The following is a 20,813-nucleotide window of genomic DNA, read 5'->3' as shown; positions in this document are numbered from 1 at the left end:
ACTGTCACCCTTTATTTTGTCTTCAGCTTAAATGTGAGGTGGGAAAGGGACATTTTGCAGCACTGACACTGAAATGCAAGCAGACACAGATGACCACTTTGAGAAAAGTGACAAACTGTAACACAGTTCTAAGGAAAAACATACAGAAAGATAAGATATAGGCTTGTGCTTTCTATAAATGAAGCTTTTCCCAGTGGTTTTAGAACAGTTTTGTTTGGCAAATGGGTTCTGTAGCCTGTGGGACAGCATGTAATCACTTCTGTTTTGTTCTTCATCCTTGCTGCTTTCATAGCTCACATTGTGGCCTGTGCAGTTTGCAGCTGGAAGACTATCCTGAATTTTAGGGATCTCTGTATTTCAAATTCCAGCTCAACTTCAGTTCTGAAAAAAGTCCCCTTTATTTCTTGCAGAGGGAGCCTTGAGATGTAGCCTGCATACCTGGGGTTACAGTGTTCCCACCGATTTATTTTCCCTAAGCATTATTAGGTCTTGTACTCACTAAAACCATAGTCTGTGCTAAAAATTTTGCTGGCCAGGCTGTGGGGAAAACGTCATAGTGTTAGGTTGGGAAAATGGGGATTTTGTGTAGTAGACTTAGCCTAATGAAGGACTGATACAAGGAATAGTTGCAAAAGAGGTTTTGCTGGCAGAAATACCATTATCCCTAGGATAATTTGCTGACTGAGGTTAAAATGTAGGGCAGGCTCTGAGCTGGCCTTTGGAAACTTGTATATTCCCTTATTTTTTCCCACATCATAACAGTGAGAGGGATGGGTTGTCACGGATTAGATAGACTATCAATACATTCCTGTGCTCTTCCCTGTGGAATGCCTAAAGTTGTGCCACCTCTGCTATGCAGCTATTGAGATTTCTAGCTGCAGAAAAACAAATCATATAAACCTATCTCAGGAAAGTCATCTTATTGCAGTTTTGATTGAGACATTTGGTTTACCCTCTTGCTTCTTCCATATGCAAAGTGAGAAGACAGCATGCATTTGATTTTTTGAAAGTGTTTTGATGGTTGTTGAATGGTTGAACAAGCCTTTAACATCTAGATGTGTCATATGCAATGCTTATTTGAGCACAAAGGTTCTCAGCTGAAGAGGTTTCCCTTCACTAAGCTTTCTTGGGATCTAGCCAGCTAGATGCCCTTTCTGTGATGGGTCTCCAACTGTGGCTTAAAAATTCTAGGGATTGGCTTAGGGTTTTTCTGTGTATAGTTTTTACTAGATTGTAGATGGCTCTATATTAATCTTTAATAATGTTGTTGGTCATTTTAACTTCAAAATTCTTCCTGCTTGTCTCAGTCTAATATTTGACATTTTAAACAAGTCAACTACTTGCATAAATAAGTGTTCTGGTCTCTTATTTGTGGTTTGAGAACCTGAATTTTTTACGTGCATGTATGTTTGTTTGAAATTGATGTGAGCTTTGAATCAAGAATAAGTTACAAATACATTTAAAAGTCTACTTACCAAATTTTTTTTTTTGTAAACACCCTTTTCACAAAACAGTGTTTTGTTCATTCCTTCCCCTCCCACCTCCCCCTCCTCATTAGCTATCTTCCCTTTTAGTAGGTTTTAATGTGGGGGATTTTTTTTCAGCAGAGGAGTCATGTTTAATTAAAAGTTACTTGCATGTTTTCAATTATAGATGATAATTTGTTTGACTTTACACTCTCAATTGCCTTGAGTAATTTCCTGTAGAAATACATATAATCCATTTGCATGTTTAGTGTGCATTAGTATGTTGTTTTCATAGCTTTTGTGTAACACTTAAAGAAACCACTGGGGCTTAGAAAGAACAGATGATGCTTTTTAGTGGCAAACAGTGGTACAATGGCTATTCTTTCTTCTCCTTAATGAAGTTATGGAAACAACTTCTTTCGCAGAACTGGAAATTACATTATCAAACCAATATGATGTTTCAGTAAAAAATTGGGAGTTAAGCAAGTGGGCCAACAGTAATGTTGCATCCATAAGTACTTTACATAAGTCAGTGCTAATTGGTGTTAATTCCTAACTTCATGGCCTCATGTAGTATAGCAAATGCATATTAACACATCCCAATATGTTGATACATGTCAGAATTTCATTACAGATAAATAAGTAGCTTTAGCTGCTGAAAACAAGGTAGCAGGAGGCTTATGTCTTACTGCACCATATATTAAAATCACAGTTTGTTTGGTCTACCAGAATGAACTCGTGTTCAGTCCAAGTGGAACACAATATATGGTTCTGCTCTCTCAGGTTTAGAAGAGATGAGAAGAAGAGAACTCAAACAGGGATAGGTGAAGAGAGAGACTACAGTGGTAAGGGAGATGGTCTGTTTTATATGATAAAAGATCATGTCTGTGTTAGTCTTGTTGATGTGAAAGGTGATACAGAATTTGGGAGCCTGTAACTACACAAGACCACAATTCGGGAGATGTAAACTGTTAAAGGATGGGGCTGCTCAGGAGCAGGTGGTTACTAATGCTGCTTGAGTGTTTTGAGTGTGCATCAGAAGTTCTTTTCTAACAATCAGAGTGATGAGGTTCCATACAAACGTCTGATGGGAGTTTGGGGACAATATAAATGGTAATGTTTAAAGTGGGGCTGATTTTTTTAGAGTGATTCTATATGTATCTGCAGTAGCAGCTCCAGTGCTGTTTGTACACTAGATTTAAAGATTTCAGTGTTTTGGCTAAATACATTTTTCCCTAGTACAGCAAAGGCATACATGAAACCATGGGATCCAAATTTTGTTCCAGTTTTTAGTGAAAAAAGTGTCCTTGCAACTGATACTGCCTTCAGAAGTGACAGCACTTTCCACTTTTGTTTGCTACACCCATGTCACACTGTTTTGTTGGTGGAATCCCGTCAGGAAGGTCAGCATCGTTCTGCCCTCTGTGCTGCAGTGAATCTTTCTGTTTTGGTATTGTAGCATGTTTCTCCACAGAAGGGGAGGAACACTCATAACTGGAGAACTGCTAGTGGAATAGAGCTGTTTTTTAAGATAGTGTCCTGACATGGCAGTTGGGAATTTCAATCCCCAGGGAAGACGACTGATATAGAATTACGGCTCTTTGGATGAGCAAAGTCCCGAGGAGGATTCAAAGTCAGATGGAAGTGTATATCAACCTCCATCTTTAATGAAAGAGAAACTTTCAGTTCTTTGAAAGTATGGTGGTAGGCACCTCTCACACAGAGAGACTTCTCAAATTCAAAACCAGAAGATGCTTTCTCAGCATTTACAAATTGCTCTCTGTAGGCCAGATGGGCATGAGATTGAAGGTACATCAGCCCCTCAGTGTTTCCATTGAAATGGCCAGGTGCTGTCAGCTCAGTTTTGGGGGTGCCTTAGAGCTCTTTTTTCACGTACTTTTCCTCAGGAGATTGTCACTTCCTCTGGATGCCCTTCTTCAGTCATACATTTCATTCCTTATCAACAACACACAAAAAGAGGAGGAAAGCTGGGGAAGCTCGAAGTAGTCTAATGCAGTCCCAAGATCTCAAGCATCATACCAAGATCTAAAATTGCCTTTGGACAAAGTCTCTGCTAATGATTGTGCTTAGGTCTTTGTTACATTCTGTCCCCAAGGTTGTGTGCTCCTGTGGCAGGTGTAAAAATCAGTATATGTGTAATCCAGAAAACATTTTGAAATGGATGTTACCACATTAGACTTTCATATTAGAGCAAAAATAGTCCTTTGTTTTAGTATTTTTTTATAAAGTAATGAGTTAATTCAGTTTCACTTTCTTTTCTGGTTAGGGTAAGACAGTCCATAGAGTGTTTTTTGGAAATGAATGCTGATAATAGACACCAAATAGGTCTTTATGAGTGGCTAGAACTTTTCTGCTGTTCAAATATTGCTAGCGTTCAAGCAACACATATTTTTTGTTAAATATTCAGGTATGGCATTTGGTTCTTGAAAACAGAGAGGAATACTTCTGTGAACAGAAAGAGTAGCAGCTAGGAACAGCAGTGATGGGAGTCATTTTGACAGTGAGCAGACTTGTCAGAATGTTCACATTTTCAAGACTAGATGGTCTAAGACATCCATTTTTTCCTAAATATTTTTCAAAGTCTTAATGAAAATTTAAACAGCTGTGTCTCATGGTGTCTTGAATTGAAAAGATCATGAATTAACAATTGTATTTTACTGCTAAAATAGTAGGTGTTTACTGCAAATAGTAACAAACAGATTCAGTCATGTTCTTTGTAATACTTTTAATAGTTGAATTTGCCAATCCCATAGTTTAAAATATGTCAATCCTAAGGCAAAAAGAGAGAATTTGTAATGAATGCATACACTGTAAGACACTGAAATAATTTTTAACTTAATCAGTTTATATATTAAGTACCTTTAACATATAAGGCATTAGACTTCCTTTTATTTTTTTCTCATAAACCCTGTTTGCATGAATTAAATTTACATTGTCCACTTCTTTGGGATAAACTAGAGTTTCACAGTGTGTAATACAATGCCTTTGTATTACAAAGTGAAAATCCCACGATTTTGGCTGAAATGTTGCTGCATTACAGCCATCTCTTGCCTAGGGCCATCTGCATAGGAGAATATTCCTTTAACAGAATAAATCACCAGAAGACTATAGCAGACTTACTGGAACCATTCTTCTGTATCTCTGACTACTGTTCTTGCCAAAAGTGTTGTAAAAGAGGCTCAGTGTATAAAACATTCTATTTGTGTGAGACTACCTGCTTTGCAATGGTTTCAGAAAGGAAAAAAAAAAAGTGCTACATTCACTGGCTCTTTAATTCGGATTGCCAATGATAATGCAGAGTCTACGCTGAGGAAAGGTAGGATACAGAAGCAGAAACATTAGTGCTAATCTGCTGCAGAAGGACGAGATAAATCAGCACAGCTCTCATACATCACTGAGAGAGAAGCTGATTGCAACTTGACCATGTGCCTAAGTGGTCACATCAGCAACAAGAACGGAGCATGGATAAAAAACCTAAAATGTATCCTTAGGGCTACTTGCTGTACACGACCTATAATAACACATCAATGTAAGTTAAAGATTTCTTTATTTCCTTTTGTTGCAATTCTTGTTTACAAGAATATATTTTTGGTTTGCATAGATTTAGGGAAAACGTAATGGAGTGTAATACTAAGCAGATAATACTTCAATACTGTTTATATCTGTGAATAGTAATGGGCTTATTGCTGTGCGTCTCAACATAGTTCTTCCTTTGAAGATGATTTAATATTTAATCCTATAAGTCATATTTTGGGAATTGAGTGAGGTTTTGAGTGAGATGATAGTGAGATCTCCCTTTGTAATTTCTGTCATCTTATGTTTCAAAATGATCAGAAAGACAAAATGCCAGAAAAAAATAAGTAAAAATTATTTCTACCGTGAGAATTTTTGCTTTTTAGAATATCTTTCTGTTAAGAAAAGTGCTCATAAAGACTGATTTCTCTGGACCTTTTTTATTCATGAATTTAGTGCAGATGGTAATTTTCCTACATTTTTTAAAATTTGTGCAATTGTTTAATTTAGTGTCATTTAAGCATCTGCAAAAAGGGAAGGCAGGGATAAGATGAAAACTGAATAAGCATTGATTGCTAGTCTGAAAATTAAATTTTAAAAGTTTTTGCAGTAAATCTGATTTCAGTTCATTTTTACTAAATTAGATTATCATATTTAAATTGAGGCTACTATACAGGCAAACAAATGTGTGAAACTATCCTGGAGAGCACACATTTCCTGCTGTATCTGACTTTAAAGATGTTGTTGATTGTAACTACCCAGGAATATCCTTATTGTAGAATTCAGAGCAGCATGTTTAAATAATGCATGGGAAAATAAAAAGGAAAGATGGAATTTTACTGTTCAGATGTTAAGATGATGCTTTGTTCAAAGAGAAAAAATGTGTAGTTAAAACTATTGATGTGAAATCTCAGGCTGTCTCTCATGGCTTTAGGCAAAAAAGGCAGGAAAACCCAAAGCAGGTCTTGCTGTGCAGTCTGAAAGAAAGGGGTATTTGGAAGCATTTATAAAAACCCACCAATATTTCTATATTTATTTACTTATTTCCAGGGAAAGATAGTGGCTTTAAACAAACAAATTTATGAATTATGAAAAAGGAGATGTGAAAGCTGCTGCTTCAGTGATAGGAGCTTGAGAAAGTAGATATAAAGATACAGAAGAACATCTCTTTATTTTATAGTGTTGTAACTGTGGCCAAATATAGTAGCAGGAGGCTTAGAAACAGAAGTAGCCTGAATGAGTGTATATACAAATGGTTTATTTTTGTGGCAATTGAAAAAGGGAGGGATAGTTGTGTGGCTGTTATTCCCTTCACAGACCTCAAATATTCAGAGTATGGGCCAGTTTCGGATTTTCTAACACATGTTTTTTGTAGGTCTTAGCCAAAACAAAAGGTTTATCTATTAGCAGTTGCAACTTTCCTACAAGATTGATGGATGGAAATAGAGAAGTGGGAAGGTAAAGCTGTATTGCAAAAAGGGTGCTCATTCTTCCCAACAGAATAAATAACCAACCTAGCCAACTGGCAAATGAAACATGGACCAAGTAGAGAGTTTAGTTTTGTACAAATGTGCATATGGATGATCACACAGACCCTCAGTTGTACTTAGCCCCTGAAGCTAAGGCCCCGTTGGGGACTCATAGCTTTAGCAGTATAATTTAGAAAATAATAAACACAAAAAGAGAGGAAAGGAAGGGAAGTAAAGAGGAATGGTGATTTCTTTGATCTTGTTATGTCTGTGCTAATGTACCCAATGTAGTCTTAAGTTGTAAACTCCATGGAAAAGATTCCTATGTTTTCTTCTTTGAAATACTCTTTACACGTGACAGAGTAATACAATCAGTCTGGCTCCTCTTAATGGAGCTGGGCTTCTGTTGATAAAATAATGACATCCTTTTTTTTCTGTCATCTGTGTTCATTGGAACAGTAGAAGATTATTCAGGTTTATGAAGATAATGAAACAAGTAGCTTTCCCTGTCTTGAAGTTATTCTGAAGAGTTAGAAGTCCTGTATCTGCTAAGATGCTCTATAGTTGTGTTAATGTTGTGTTCTCTAAACAAACATTTTCTTTGTGTTTCTGTGAAGTTTCATAATGCAGTCAGATTTAAATTAGATGCTAAATTAATTGCAGTGCATGTGACAAAACTGGAATTAGGTAACTGCTTTTTAGAAGTTTTCTTTTTAGTTGAAGAGACAAAAGTCTATTGTGGGCTGAACTGAATATGATTGTGATGAACTTTCCATTTGTCAAAACAAGGCTCACCCTACTCCTCCAGAGTGAAATTCTGTGTTTATCAGTCTGTATGCCATTTCACTGTTACCTGTAAAGCTCTTTCACTAGACTCCAACATGGTGTTCATTTTCACCTTCAGTTTTAGTCAATAAATTTATGCTAAGTAGTTTCTTGTGCTTTAAAATGTGCTAATGGACACTAATACGTGCACTTTCAGAGCTGCAGGGGGCTCCTGATGCCAATTTCAGCATATTGAATTTGCTTCTACTTACGGTATTTAGAAAAACAACATAAAAATATTCTTGTTACATTTGAGTTCAAAGGAAAAGCTCCTACCAACCAAAGTTGTCGAGACAGGGCCTGAAACCTTAAAGCATCATGAGTCCTATGGTGGCATCACACACAGACAACAGGTTGTCCTGAGAAACACAGTCATAGGGGTTCAAACTGTGTTGATTAAATATAATTTCTTCTAGTTTTGTCTACAAAACAGTACATCTTCACTTGAAGTTGAAAGTCTGATCCCTGTTGTCTCTATTGTTAGCAAAAGAAAACTGTACTTCCCCAAGACAAGGCCTTTCAAGTTCCGTGGTAGCAGAGAAGGTGAACTTCTGTATTGGTGCAATGAGCATATTGTGTCCCCATCCCAAAGCTTACAAAATCTGCTTACCAGGAAGAGGAATGACATGGCTTTCCATCCTCTTGCTCCTCTTAGTCCTTTTGGGTTTAGTCACTTCTGATAAAAAAAGGCACAATTTTGCAAGTATCCCAAGAGACCTAAAAAATGTAGGTCTTAAAGTGTGCATAAAAAGCTTCCATCTTACTGTATGCATGTAGGCCTAAGAACTCCTTGATTTGTTCCACAAGTTCAGTAATCACTAATCCATCTATGGAATTGTGTCTGGAATACTCACAACCAACTTCTGGCATGAAATGTTTGCTCTCAAACTACAGTGTATAAAGTAGCCATGACCAACAGCATCAGGTACTGCCAGAAGTATGCTTGGAAGATTTTGATAGATTACTTTGACCTCTGACAGTGTAGCACATGCTGTGAATTACGTTTGTAACTGTCTCACAAAGTGATCTCTCATCTAAATATCAATGTCTTTTAGGGAAACAGGGAATCTCTGAAAGGGGCAAAAAAAATTTATCTGTTAGTTGATACTAAAAGAAATAGTACCAATTACAGCTTTTATGAAAAACAATTTATTCCTTGATTGGGTCCTCTACCAAATTTTGGAGCCTCTGTTGAAAACCATTAAAAACTATAAGATACTGAGGAAGATCCTACTTGGAAAGGAGTTTCCTTGCTATCTCCCCTTCTAGTTTTCAGATAGTCTTTCCAGCTTTTCTAAATGTTGTCTATGAAGTGGATAGCTTCCAGAGCATAGTGAGCTGCATGGTATCAGACTACTGGCACCCACACAACAGTGATCTCAAACAGGTAGCTCCTAAGGACAACCACTCATCTGATCTTTCAGTGTTTTTTAAGGAAGACTTATAATAATGAAGGTGTTTTCAAAAAGGGGATCATTCAGACTGATACCTAAAACTCTGCTATTCAGTGAAAATCATAGGCTCCTAATTAGGCTGACAGTCTTTTGTGAAGTTTTGTGAAGATTTTAACAGTTTTTATTACCTCTTTGATTATCCTGGAAAGTAAATAGTTACATATTGGATAACCATATGGGTGATGTGTGTGTATTTAAAGAAGATTGCTCAGATGGCTCAGAGCCCATAGTGGCAATGCCAGGATTTTTATGCACTAAAAATCTAAACAAATAACTACATGATGGAAAGAACAATCACTGAAAGGAAAAGTGAGCAATAAAATGTAGAATTCACCTTTAACATCAGTGACAGAGATAAATGCCATGGGAGAAGTTATAATGTGATATACTACAATTGGGCTGTGTCCCAATTAGCTTTCCAGCTTCAGCAGGGAAAGTAGGATGGGGTGCTTGTTCCTTGTTTCCAGTCAACAGTACTGGGCTGCCAGTGGTCTTTTTAAAAGTCCTGGTTTCTACCTCAGTTTTCTATTTCCTCAGTGACTCCAGTTGACCTTCCAGCAGAAGGGATATGGAGAATCAGCTTGCAGTTTGCACCACAAACCATATAAACCCCATTTCTCAACATACCAATGTACCATAACAACTTCTTATGATAACAAGGCCATTGAATAACCTGGCATGACTTTTTTCCTTGGACAGATGAGTGGTGGGAGGAAGGAAGGGTGCAGACAGAAAGGTGTGAGGGATACTCGAAAGAAAATTCTTGAGGGACTGAGTAATTTCTTCAGGAAGACATTTCCCATATTTTTTGTTCGGTGCTTGAATGCTGCTTATGCAATACATACAAATATTCTAGGTCTCTTCAAGTGAAAAAGGACCCTGTAATCCAAGTCCACTCAGTGAACTGTAAATGTAAGCCTACTGAGGGAAAGGAACAGTTTGAAAGACTGACTCTTTCATATTTTAGTCAGGATTTATCATGATCTGTAAAGCACATAATTCTCATAACAGGAAAGCTTCAATTTTTTAAACTCTGGCAATTTTTCATTCGAGAAATACCCAGGCAGCTAGCCTTCTCTTAGATGAGACAGAGTGGGCTGTTTTATATCAGGAACTGCATTTCCTACTTTGCTTCATCTGCCAGAAATTCTCTTGCCAGAAACTCTGTCATTTCAGTTTTTATCTGTTTTTGAGGGGAAGTTAGTTAACCATCTCAGTAGCATCACCATCACTACAGAAAAATCTGCAGATAGTGAAAGGCTACGGAAAATTGATAATTGTACACAAATGCATAATTTTCCTCAGGCCATGATAAGCAATGATAAAATTGCCAACTCCATTTTACAGTGGAGAGGACTGTGGTGCAGATTTACTTTAATATTAATCTGTGCACAATTCTGAAACAACAAGATAGCAAATATGTCTGGTCCATGCCTGTTACTACTTTTGCTGTATTGGTGTATAATCAATAAACTGTTACAGCCAGTGCAATGTTCTGATACTGGATCTCTGTCATTGAAGGAACACACAAACACCAGTTAGATTTTTCAATATCTTAAAAAAAATAAATGTAATAATGAAAATTTCCATCATTTGGATACAAGAGTCAGAGCTTTGTGCTTTTCAATTAGATTATATGCGCAGACCAGACAGACCTCACTGGGACAGCCCTTGCATGCATTTCACAGAGAATTCGACCAAAAGTGTTTGACAGCCAAGCAAGCTGAAATCTTAAACACACAAGGCAAATTTTTTTATACTATGTGATAAGAGTATTGCTGATCGATAATTTATTGGTAGGCTGTTAGTAGAGATTATTTGAATATAAGTGTGGAGCTGAGCTTGCTGAGACTTGGTATATTGTGCTCAGCAGTCATATATACCTGCTTCATGTGTTGCTAGTTACGTCAAAAAGTACTTCTGTAGTGCATGGCAACATTCCAGATTGTCTCAGTCAAGTGGATTATTCTTCAGTGCAAGACTTTTCTAGGGAAGGGAATATCCAGGGTCCAGATTTGAAGGGTCCGGTGCAGACCCTTTTACAGAGCTCACCTGAGAAGAACGGTCAATTCTTCTTTTGCTCAAAGTCTGTAATGTGTTTGCTGTCTGTGCCAAGAGGCAGTCAGTGAATGTTTGCAAAAGGAGTTTGTGGATTTAAAAAATGTAACTGAAGAGAGACTGTGGCAGGGAATAAAATAATACATGACATATCACCGCTTTTTTTAAAGTCAAATTAAGATCTGTAGTGTGTTAATAACTTCGTGGCAATGATGATTAAAAAGCTGATTACCCTTGTTGCACATGCATTATAACCATTTTTTAAAGTGCCTAGCACCTCTCCAAAAGGTTCTGTTACATTTTTACAGCAGTGATGATAGCAGTGGTAGTGGAGTGAGGTGTTGCAAACAAAACAGTTGAGCAGCAGTGAAGAACAGACTTTCTGTGGGAACTGAAACACTGCAAGACTAACAGAAAGCTGTTAATGCAGTATAGCTTGCTCTTCAAACATAGAGAACAAATGATCAGGAAGACAAGCCCTCTTGTATTCTTTATTATCTGAGAACATTTGTTTTCATTGAACTCAGTCTTGAAGTCACTGATCCTGCTTTTCACTCCAATATGCTCTCCCTAATTGACTGTATTTTTATTCATATGTGTGTATAAAGTCCTCCAAATAATGTAAGCACAAAAATTTGGTATAGAAAGAATTTTATTAAAAACTAGATGTTAGTGTTTCAAAGGAGACTAGAGAATCTCCTGGGATTACTGAGTAGATGGGAGGAGTTGATTGCCTCAGGCATAGCTCAGGGCCATTAATTACAGCTAGTCATTAATTCTCCTGTAATGCCCTGTGTTGATGCCACTGTTCCTGTTACAACACAGAAATAGAAAGCTGGCTGACCTGTGGACTTTGATGGGTTATATTATTCTTAAAATGATTGCTTATATTTCTAAATGCTCATCACTGAACTGTTCATTAGAGTTTCAGCTTGTAAGATTCATGTCTTTACGAAGAGTTAATGTTTTGCTTTTTACTCACAGGAAGCCTATAAATAGCTCTTGAAAACAGTATAGCCTGTATGAGGTATGCTCTGTATATTGAATTCTGGGAAAGTAAAATTGATACTCTCTAAAGATAATCAGTATACCTATTTCATATCTAGAGAAAATGAAAATTGAACATATGGTTCCCTTACTCTGTGGTTGCCATATAAGGCAAAGTGCAGTCTAAATTCTAAGGACCAAAAACTAAGGATCTAGTTTTTGGGTTGTTTTTGAAAAGAAGAAAGTCCTGAAATTTTCATGAGTTTATTTCAATTCCTAAAGAAATGCTAATAAAGGACAGAATAGTTAGAAACCATTTAGAAGCAACTTCTATCATATGCCCTTTGCATGCATGCTCATGTATTCAGCACTGCACAATAAAAGCATTGCTGGACTGATTGTAAAGTGCAGGAGGAAAAAGTTCAAGAGCAAGAGACAGCCCCCAGCTTAGCAGATCATGTGAACACACATGACTCTAAGCAGCACAGAGTTTGGATAGCAAACAGCAGCTGTGAGAATTTCCAGACTGCTAGACTTGCATGTCTTTTTAAGTTACCTTAAAATGTTTTTGCTCAAGAAGAAAGTTATTCATCTGGCTTTTACATAAGAGTCCTTCTTTGTCACTTTGGGATCACAAAGTGTTTTACAGAGGCAGAGATTTAGCACTGACATGCACATGTCAGAGGGAAAATTAGCAGACTGGACCATGGTTGCACAGAACTTTGGCAATGCAGAAGTATGATAACAGATGAGCTTCACTACTGCTTTCCCTGAAAGGCCATACAGCAGCACTGCGTAACACACCAGTCGGAAAGTGTGAGATACTTTACTCAGCTGAAAATATAGGTGAGTTGAGAATACTTGTAGACTGTATGAGAACACTGGTAAATTACTTTAAAAAGACAAAAAGCAGCAGCTGAACTCTCTAATTAGCACTTGTGGTGAAGACATGGATTTGTATTGCTGAAATGTGAAATTCCAGCACTACATTGATTCCAAGAAACAGAGTATAACATTATTTGCAGGTAGATTTAGGATAAATAACCACTTCCTAAGGTGTGTTTGTTCTCATTATTTACCCAGCTGGACCTTGTTTACTTTATGAATTCAGTATTGATCACAGGAATGCTGGGGCATATTTAAGCAAAAGAGGATAGGCTGTCTTTGGGTATACTAAAATGTCTGAAGTTTATAGAATGTATTAGTAGGAGAGGTTGCACTTGAAGTTCTATAATGGCAATATGGTAGAAGATTGGTATATGGATTTTTCCCTCTTCTTGTATGTTAAATCTCATTGACCCTTGTGCCTATTTCATATCCATAGTGGGAGCAGAGCCTAAAGCTAATGTTCTGTCATTTTAAAAAGACTGTCTGGAATTCTTTTCTGTTCCATTATGTTTGATAATTCTACAATTTCAGAATGAGTGTTTTAAAAAAGGTTTATGTTGTTCCTTTTTCTTCCTCTGAATCAGTTTGTCCTGCCACTGTGCAGGAGGAGAAGAGATGAGGGAAGGAGGAGGTAGTATCCCTCTTTGCTGTGCTGATTTTGCCCCTTTCCACTGACTCAAAATAAATTCTATACAGTTTACTGGGCTTTCAGAGAAAAAAAAGGGGTAGGAGGGAAAGAGGAGGGGAAAGAGGAAGAGGACTGAAGAGACAAAGTGAGAATGAGAGAGGAAAACCTTTTCCCTCCGGGGTCATAATGAGGTCAACACACATCCATCACCCATATGAAAAACCCTGTAATGTAAATCAAACCATTTTAGGGCATAATGAGGATTTACTCTCCTACAATTGGAACTTAGCTGATAAAGTCTTAATTCCATTTTTCCGAGACCCAATAATTTTTAAATACCTAACATGTTAAACAATAATTGATTCAGCAAGTAAGTCCCTTAGAGACTGGTGTTTACCAGGTGAATCACAGGAACTGACTGATCTTCTGATCCTGTTAATTCGGTGGAGTTATGGGTGAGGCTGTATTGAGTACCCCCTGTTGACCAAAGCAGTCCTGCAGACACCTGCAGAGAGTTGTTCTCAGTGCATGCACAGTACTGAAGAACTCATGTGGAATTAGGGGTTTATCTCTTTATCCTAGAAACCTGAAAGTAGTTTTCTCTGTTACGATTCTTTTTTTCTTGACAGACCTTTGTCAAGAGATGTCTGTAATATCTGTTAGCTTTAATCGTCTGTGGGATCTGGAGTATTCCAGCCTTCTATAGAATAACCTTCTAAAGGTTATTCTATAGATAGGAGTGTCTGAAATGGAAAGTATGGAGCTCTGTGAACATCTAGCATAGCAGAGCTGTGTGTATTGTACACAAATGAAGGTCTGAACTACCAGTAAATACAGACAACTGGAAACCATTGGGCTAAACCCATCCAAAGATTGTAGAGAATTCCTGCTCCCCATCTCAAACTTTTCAGAGGTACAAGTAATTCTTATGTGCTGTTCCCAAAAGAGACATCTCAGCAGTTTGATGGTGACTTTCTGCTATTTGAATTTATCTGGTTTGAGTTTCCTTTTTCTTTGAAAGGACTTAAACTTTTTTTAAACTTCCTTCCTGATGTTTGTCTTTTTTCCAGATTCCAAAATTAGATCAAGTCACATTTCCTCATGGAACTTCGGCTTCAAGGAGGCATTGAGCTATTGCAGCCCCTAGTCTGAAGGTTCCTGCTCCAGTGGGTGACCTGCGCTGTCATGCACAATATCCAAAAACAATTGGACAATGGCAAACTTTAAAAGTTAATGCATGTCCTGCTTACTGTCCCATCCCCCTCAGCTTGTGCTTTCTGACACTTGCTTGATGTTGCTGAGTCCTTTTTGCTGAAAATTCAGTCCATAACTTGCCTGCTGCATTCTCGTTTGACCTGTTAACTGCTAAAGCAAAAAAAAGTTATTTTAAGAATTGGCTTGTCAAAGAGAGCAGATCTCCTCCCTTCAAAGATCTCTAAAGATTAATATTTGATTAAAGTGTGACTGCAGCATTAAAATGGGTGCCCTGTGTCTTTTTACAAATTAATGGCTGGCAAACTTGTGTGCTGTCTAGTTTTTTATTTGGCAAATTATTCAGTTAGTGCTTCAGGGGGAGTTGCAGGGGAGGACAAGGAGTTAGGTGATTTTTAGATACGTTCATTACCACTTTTATTCCTAGAGGTAGTCTGAAGATGACTAAATCCCTTCATACATCCACAGATTCAGTTCTCTCAAAATAAATAAGAAGACATGCTCTAAATCATGGAATAAAACCCCAGGTCCTCACTTGGGCAACCCCATATCAAAACCAGGAGGCTGGATTTATGGTCATTCAGTGGTGGGTATACCTGTGACCCATGCAGCTGCTGCACTGTTCTTTGCCTCTGTGCTTGCTGCATTCTTTTTGAATTCCAGCAAATGGCTGCTGATAAAATCTGCTCTCAGGAAGATCTTGAGACCCAATGCCTGCCTATTTTCATACTCTGATAGATCAGAAAGACGACCAAATATTTAGATATTACTATATGCTCTACAGGACACTCTAAGACAGTCCATACAGAGAGGGAAAGTAATGAGTAGACTCAGTGTACAGTTATCAAGATACTGTAGCACTGTTACGAATACTTAAGGCGTGATCAGTCTGCTGCAGAAAATACCATGGAATAGGGTATCAGGTAAAGGAAAGAAGCACAGCTTGTATCTGTTTAATTTTACTTTGGAGTTTCAAAGTCTTGATAGTTCTTTGTAAAAAGAAGAGACTGTTCTATTTGGTGGTGTATAAGTCTGATATTGCTACCTATATAATATTCTTTGGTTATTTTTAGAAGTGGTCTACTGCAGAAAAATATAGATACTTTCTCATGTTACAAGACAGAGGCAAATTTTGTCTCAACATTTGCCTTGTCCCTTTCTGGCTATTCTTTCTAGACTGTGTGGTAGTTTCTAAAAGACCCAAATCTATTCAGTGATCCCTATTCATGGTAGGGCTCCCTTCCCAGTCTTTGCAGACCTGGCCAAGAATATGATATGCTGGGCAAAGGGGCAGGAGCCAGTGACTGGTAGGGCATAGGCCACTGTTGTGTGGAATGCTTTGTACTGTGGAACCATGGCCAGCAGCCGCGGGCTGCATGGGAAGGTATAAAAGGCTTGGATGTAATCTGGATCTGTGCTGGTTCTTCAGAAAGGAAATTTTAAGAAAAGGAGTCTATAAACAGACTAACATCATGTGTTGCCACTCAATATCATCAGTGTCTGCTACAAAATTTTAAAGCTGGGAATATAGGTAATTAGATGCTGATGAAGATTGACTACAGGAGGGAGGAAAGAGTGTCTAAGAGGGTTACAAGAGGGTGGTATTGAATAACTACATCCATTACTGACTTGAACTCCTTGAAAAGTACATTAGATGGAGTTGTACCTAATGAAAGCTTAGCATGTGAGATATTTGTTGAAGTAGGAATTACTGTGTTGGGGGGAAGAAACATTTTGAAAAATGTTTTGTTACAACTTTTAATTATAATTTCAAGGTAAGAAAAAGGTGAAGCTGCAATGACTTCTGTAGCTAACATTAAAGTCTCAGTGGATTTATTCCTCTACTCTCTTAGTACTTCCTGATTTTAAGCAGTAGCTCTGATTTCACTAATATTGGGGATTTCTGTCATGTCTTAAAAGGACACAAAAGGGCTGGGACTGGGTTTTTCAGTGATTTTCTAGATGGATTTTGGAAAACACATCACAGAAGTGTTTTGAATCTGGCCAGTCCTTACTGTTGCATAGCAATGCCCCAAACACAACTGGGCTGGTTGTCATCCTCTTTGTAGGGCTGGTTCTGCTGGAAATTTAAAGGGCTGGTCATATGGCCTGGTAATGAGACATATGCCATAGTACCTCTTTAACATTAACAGCTGGTGCTCAATATCAGCTATATGTGTTATGTACCCTTGCAATTTAAATTGGAATGTTGTAGAACAATAGCAATAACTCAGTAAGAATGTATTTTTTTTTTTAAAAATGTGCATGGTAGATTAAATTATTGGCCTAACCAAAGTGTTATGGGTTACTACTCCAGGTATGTTATGCTGGATTTGGGCAGAATGGAGGCCCGTGATGAATATACAGTCCCTCTGATGCTGCTGGACAAGAAATGTTTTAGTTATAATGCAATTGTAATTAAAATTCCTCCCACTCTTTCATTGGTGGTTTTCCCATATAGCCAGGAGAGCCTTGTCTATCTCTAGTTACCTTGCACCCAAGTTCCTGTTTTTGTGCCAGCTTGCTCACCCTAAGCCATAGTCCCATCCCTGGGAGACAGTGCTGGCTCTCCAGACCGGTGCTGTCCTGAACAGCCCAGCATAATGGTAGAAGTTACGGCTGCTGTTTCAGAAGCTGCCACTGACATTAAATGAAACAGAACTGGCCCAGCACTTACTACTTTGGAAATGCCATCCTCTTTGGAAAAAGCATTTTAATTCTGAATAAAACATTGGGTTGGCTTTTAGTTCATGAATAGCACTTTATTCCACCTGAATAAATATCAGTACCGACAAGTAACCACATCATGCCATGACCTTATGCAAGTGCATGGCAACATTCCAAGTTAATTTTGGCTATTATTTCCACAAACATGTAGGACAGGCTTTTGTAGGTATTTGATTCCTGTTTAGGCAGTGCTTTAGCAGATGGGCTATAAAAGAACCTGACAATTATCAAGGCTCCATGGACTGATTAGTTCTGGCTTCTGGCATTGACAGTATCTCGAATACTTCCTTCCCAGGCTCCTCCTGAAGACTTAGCATCTTCAAGGAGCATGTGACAGATAAGTGTTAACAAATGACTAAAGAGCTAGAATTTTACAAAAAGGTTTGGAAAGCAACATTGCTTTATTAACAAGGAAAGTTCAAGCAATTAAAAGTCTCTGGAAGACAAATATCATTTGATCTTACTTTTGTTCTTCACAGTCCATGAGGGAGGGCTGTGTGTAATCAGGGAAACAAGTTTTCTTCTTGCCCCACTGGGCCCATGATCAACCAGTCTGCTTTCTGCTTGGAAAACTGAGTAAAATACCTTGGACAACTAAATGAAGCTTCTAATGCTACTGTAAGATCACTCATGGCACTGTCCCAGCTGGCGTTCTCTTGCCCTTGACATATGCTGTCATTGCAAAGGTGAACTTTGGCCATCGTGGTTCTACTTTTTAAGACTGTCTTGAAATAGGATCATCTTCATTTAATAACCCTCTTACTGGAGCTGGAGTCTTGGTAAAGATAGATCTTAATCTCACATGGTAGCCCCAAGTTGTAATATGCTTCTAGTGGGATTCTTAAGAGGCATAGTGCTTAGGTAACTGTTTCTGAATGCTTAAATATCTTTAAATTATGTTCTGGTTTTGCTGAACATCATTGCTGTGTAGTTTCTGAAATGCCTACATTATTGCTCTACATGCAGTGTGGTGAAATCATTCTGGTGCTTTGGGAAATTCTGTACCTTCAGCTTGCTTGCCTGTTAAATAGGGAAGGTTATTTTGTTGCAGATGCTTTGTATAGACTGTCACCCAAAATATTAACCTCTGGAAACATACACTCCTGCCAGGTTTATCTGATATTATCTTGATATTTTTTATTTAATGTAGGGAAAAGCAAATTGAGATTTGTATTAATGTTTGACCAAAGGCCCTCTCTCAGTGGTCTGGTGCAATACAGCAGTCAAATCTCACATATTTTATTATGCTCTGCCAGGAAGTCCACTAACCTTTCATATAATATGTGATTGGTGTTATAGCCAGTGCTGCAGAGTTGTTTTCCATACAGGAGGATTCTCAGCTATTCTTTTCTGCTGCCTTGGTAAGACTTGCACTTGTTCATTCTAAAGTGCCAGATGTTGTACATAAGGCAGGAAATGATATACTCTTATCTTGCTTATTGAGCAGAGAAAAGAATCTACTTTTAAGACCTAGCTGGGAGAGGTTGCTAGCAATGCCAAGTTTAAAGAGAGAGATCAAGTATAGGAGATGAGAAGGCAAGACAAAACTCACTTGAATGTGACAATGAATGCAAAATCTCAACTGAAACACATTTGATGTACTGACATTAAAGGGATTGTACTGAATATATAATCATTGTGGATATATGCAGGGGGTTTTGTATTGTAAAATAATCAAACAAGTGCTTCTTTGTACACTGATGGGGATCTCGGGAGAGCTGTAATGATCTAGATTTAAAGAGATATCAGCCCAATTATGTACTGTGGTATTTGTCTGTTCTTGAAGAATGCAATGTCAGAATAATACTATGTGTATGTGATCCTTAATCTGTGTATCCTGAAGCATTTTACAAATACTAAGCACTTAATTCAGTAGCATTCTGCCGGGCTGTGATTGCAAGCATGGTGATGCACTAAATACAGAGATCAAGTTGAAGAGCCCCTTGTGGATAACCCCAGTGCCCATCTGGCCATGCCTGGTCTGCAAGTTCTTTTTATTCGCCCTACAGTTTTTTCCTGTCAGGTACTGATGAGCAGTTGTTTGGCTACTAGGCTGCTTAATAGCCAAGTGTCTTGTGCTGCCCATCAGGCTGTTCCAGTGCCAGCAGACTGAATTCTGCTACCTATCCATGAAGGAAGAGATATGGCCTGTGATTTGTGGCAAGGGACCACCATAAAACAGGCCTCTGGATGCCGTAGCTGCAGAGGTTTGACCATTCTGCTGCAAGGCATGAGAAGAGAGCAGTGAAGGAAGACATCAAACATACTGATTCTCTTTAGTAAGCAAAGCCTAACATATGACACTGAGAACGGCAGTTTTAAGGGGATACATCTTTTATCTTTCAGAAATTTCTAAAACATACTGATAAATTCAGAGCTGATTTGGGTCAGGCTCTTAGTAGCATTTTCTACTATAGACAGAACCACTTTAGGAGTCCTTTGTATGCATGTGTGTTACTGTTCTTTTTACTGTTTAGGGCTATAGTAAGAGAACTGGATAAAATAGCTCTGTGAAAGTTAGAGAAAAGGCAGTCAAATTGTCTACTGGGACTGTTGCTCCAACAAAGAGTGTCAGTTGAGTACAAAGTCTTGTCACTTCTAGCTTTTATCTTCTGGCAGCATGAAACAGCTTTACTGGCCACCATCATCCTTCTGCTACTAGTATACACTCTGAAAATGTCTCCTGATTTACATCTCTATTGCTGTAGCTGATCTGATATATGAGCATTATTTGAGTTTTATACCTCTTGAAAAAATGTCACACTGGCCTGAAATTGGAGTAACACATTGGTGCATATTAGTTTCAGACACTTAGTTTCTGTTTTGAGGCAGAGTAAATCAGCAGGTCTGTGCTGGCAGCGTTAGTCTTGCTTGGCATCTTGGTTACATCTGCTCTTTTTTGCAGACATCTTTATTATAAAGACACCTTTGAACACTTGCAGCAATTTTCCTTTTTAAGTGACCAGATTTTATCCATGCTCTTCTTGACAAATAACTCCCTGTCCAGTATTCAGGCACTAGCATTTTTTCTTTTTGTCTGGATTTTCCCACTGTTTCTGTTTGCAGGAAGGATTCTATCTGGAGCTAGCACTGCTGACACTTGCTGGGCAGTGTACTCATCCAGTAGATCTGCAGGCCTGTTCACTCTACTTCTTCTGATCTGTCAGATCTGTAATAGCTGTCAAGTTTACTAAACTTACGGAATGCCACTGATGTGAATCTTTGATTTATGATTTTGTCATGAGAAAACACCACTAGATATTTTCCAAGACAATATGTCATTCCTGTTTCATAGAGTTTTCGTTTACTTCTTTTGGAACCTGTAATTCCTGAAGTTTGGAGGTGAAAACAATTTCTGAAATTGCTATGTGATTCTTCTGTAGCACAAAGGATGTGGTGGGGGCCTTTTAAAAGTCCTGTGCATATCTGTGTTCCCTCTGGGTGCTGAAACAGAGCCTTGAAATAGTAGAGGTCCAGGACACAGCTGGAATGTAAACTGTCTCCAAGTAGCCCTTCCCAAGGATTTCCCACTGCAGAAATGACAAGAAATCTCCTAAAGGCTACA

At 38.1% G+C, this 20,813-nt stretch overlaps 1 protein-coding gene across 6 annotated transcripts in view; it reads left to right on the top strand.

The window, feature by feature from the left end:
* The window catches only part of RAPGEF4 (Rap guanine nucleotide exchange factor 4), a 145,165-nt gene that overhangs the window by 35,757 nt on the left and 88,595 nt on the right, over positions 1 to 20,813 (top strand). The window contains exon 1 of one of the 6 annotated variants that reach the window (XM_086896713.1): positions 4,784 to 5,016. The exons of 4 other annotated variants lie outside the window; for them this stretch is intronic. The gene's annotated coding sequence lies outside the window, so the exon portion shown is untranslated. Of the gene's footprint in view, positions 1 to 4,783; positions 5,017 to 20,813 lie in introns of those variants that run through there. One more of the 6 variants, XM_023930976.2, reaches the window with a different exon arrangement.

The sequence above is a fragment of the Cyanistes caeruleus genome, chromosome 7 (genome assembly GCF_971803275.1).
Source record: "Cyanistes caeruleus chromosome 7, bCyaCae1.hap1.1, whole genome shotgun sequence".
NCBI classification, from domain to species: domain Eukaryota; kingdom Metazoa; phylum Chordata; class Aves; order Passeriformes; family Paridae; genus Cyanistes; species Cyanistes caeruleus.
Note: the sequence above shows the minus strand (reverse complement) of the source record. Positions and strands in the feature narration are given on the sequence as shown.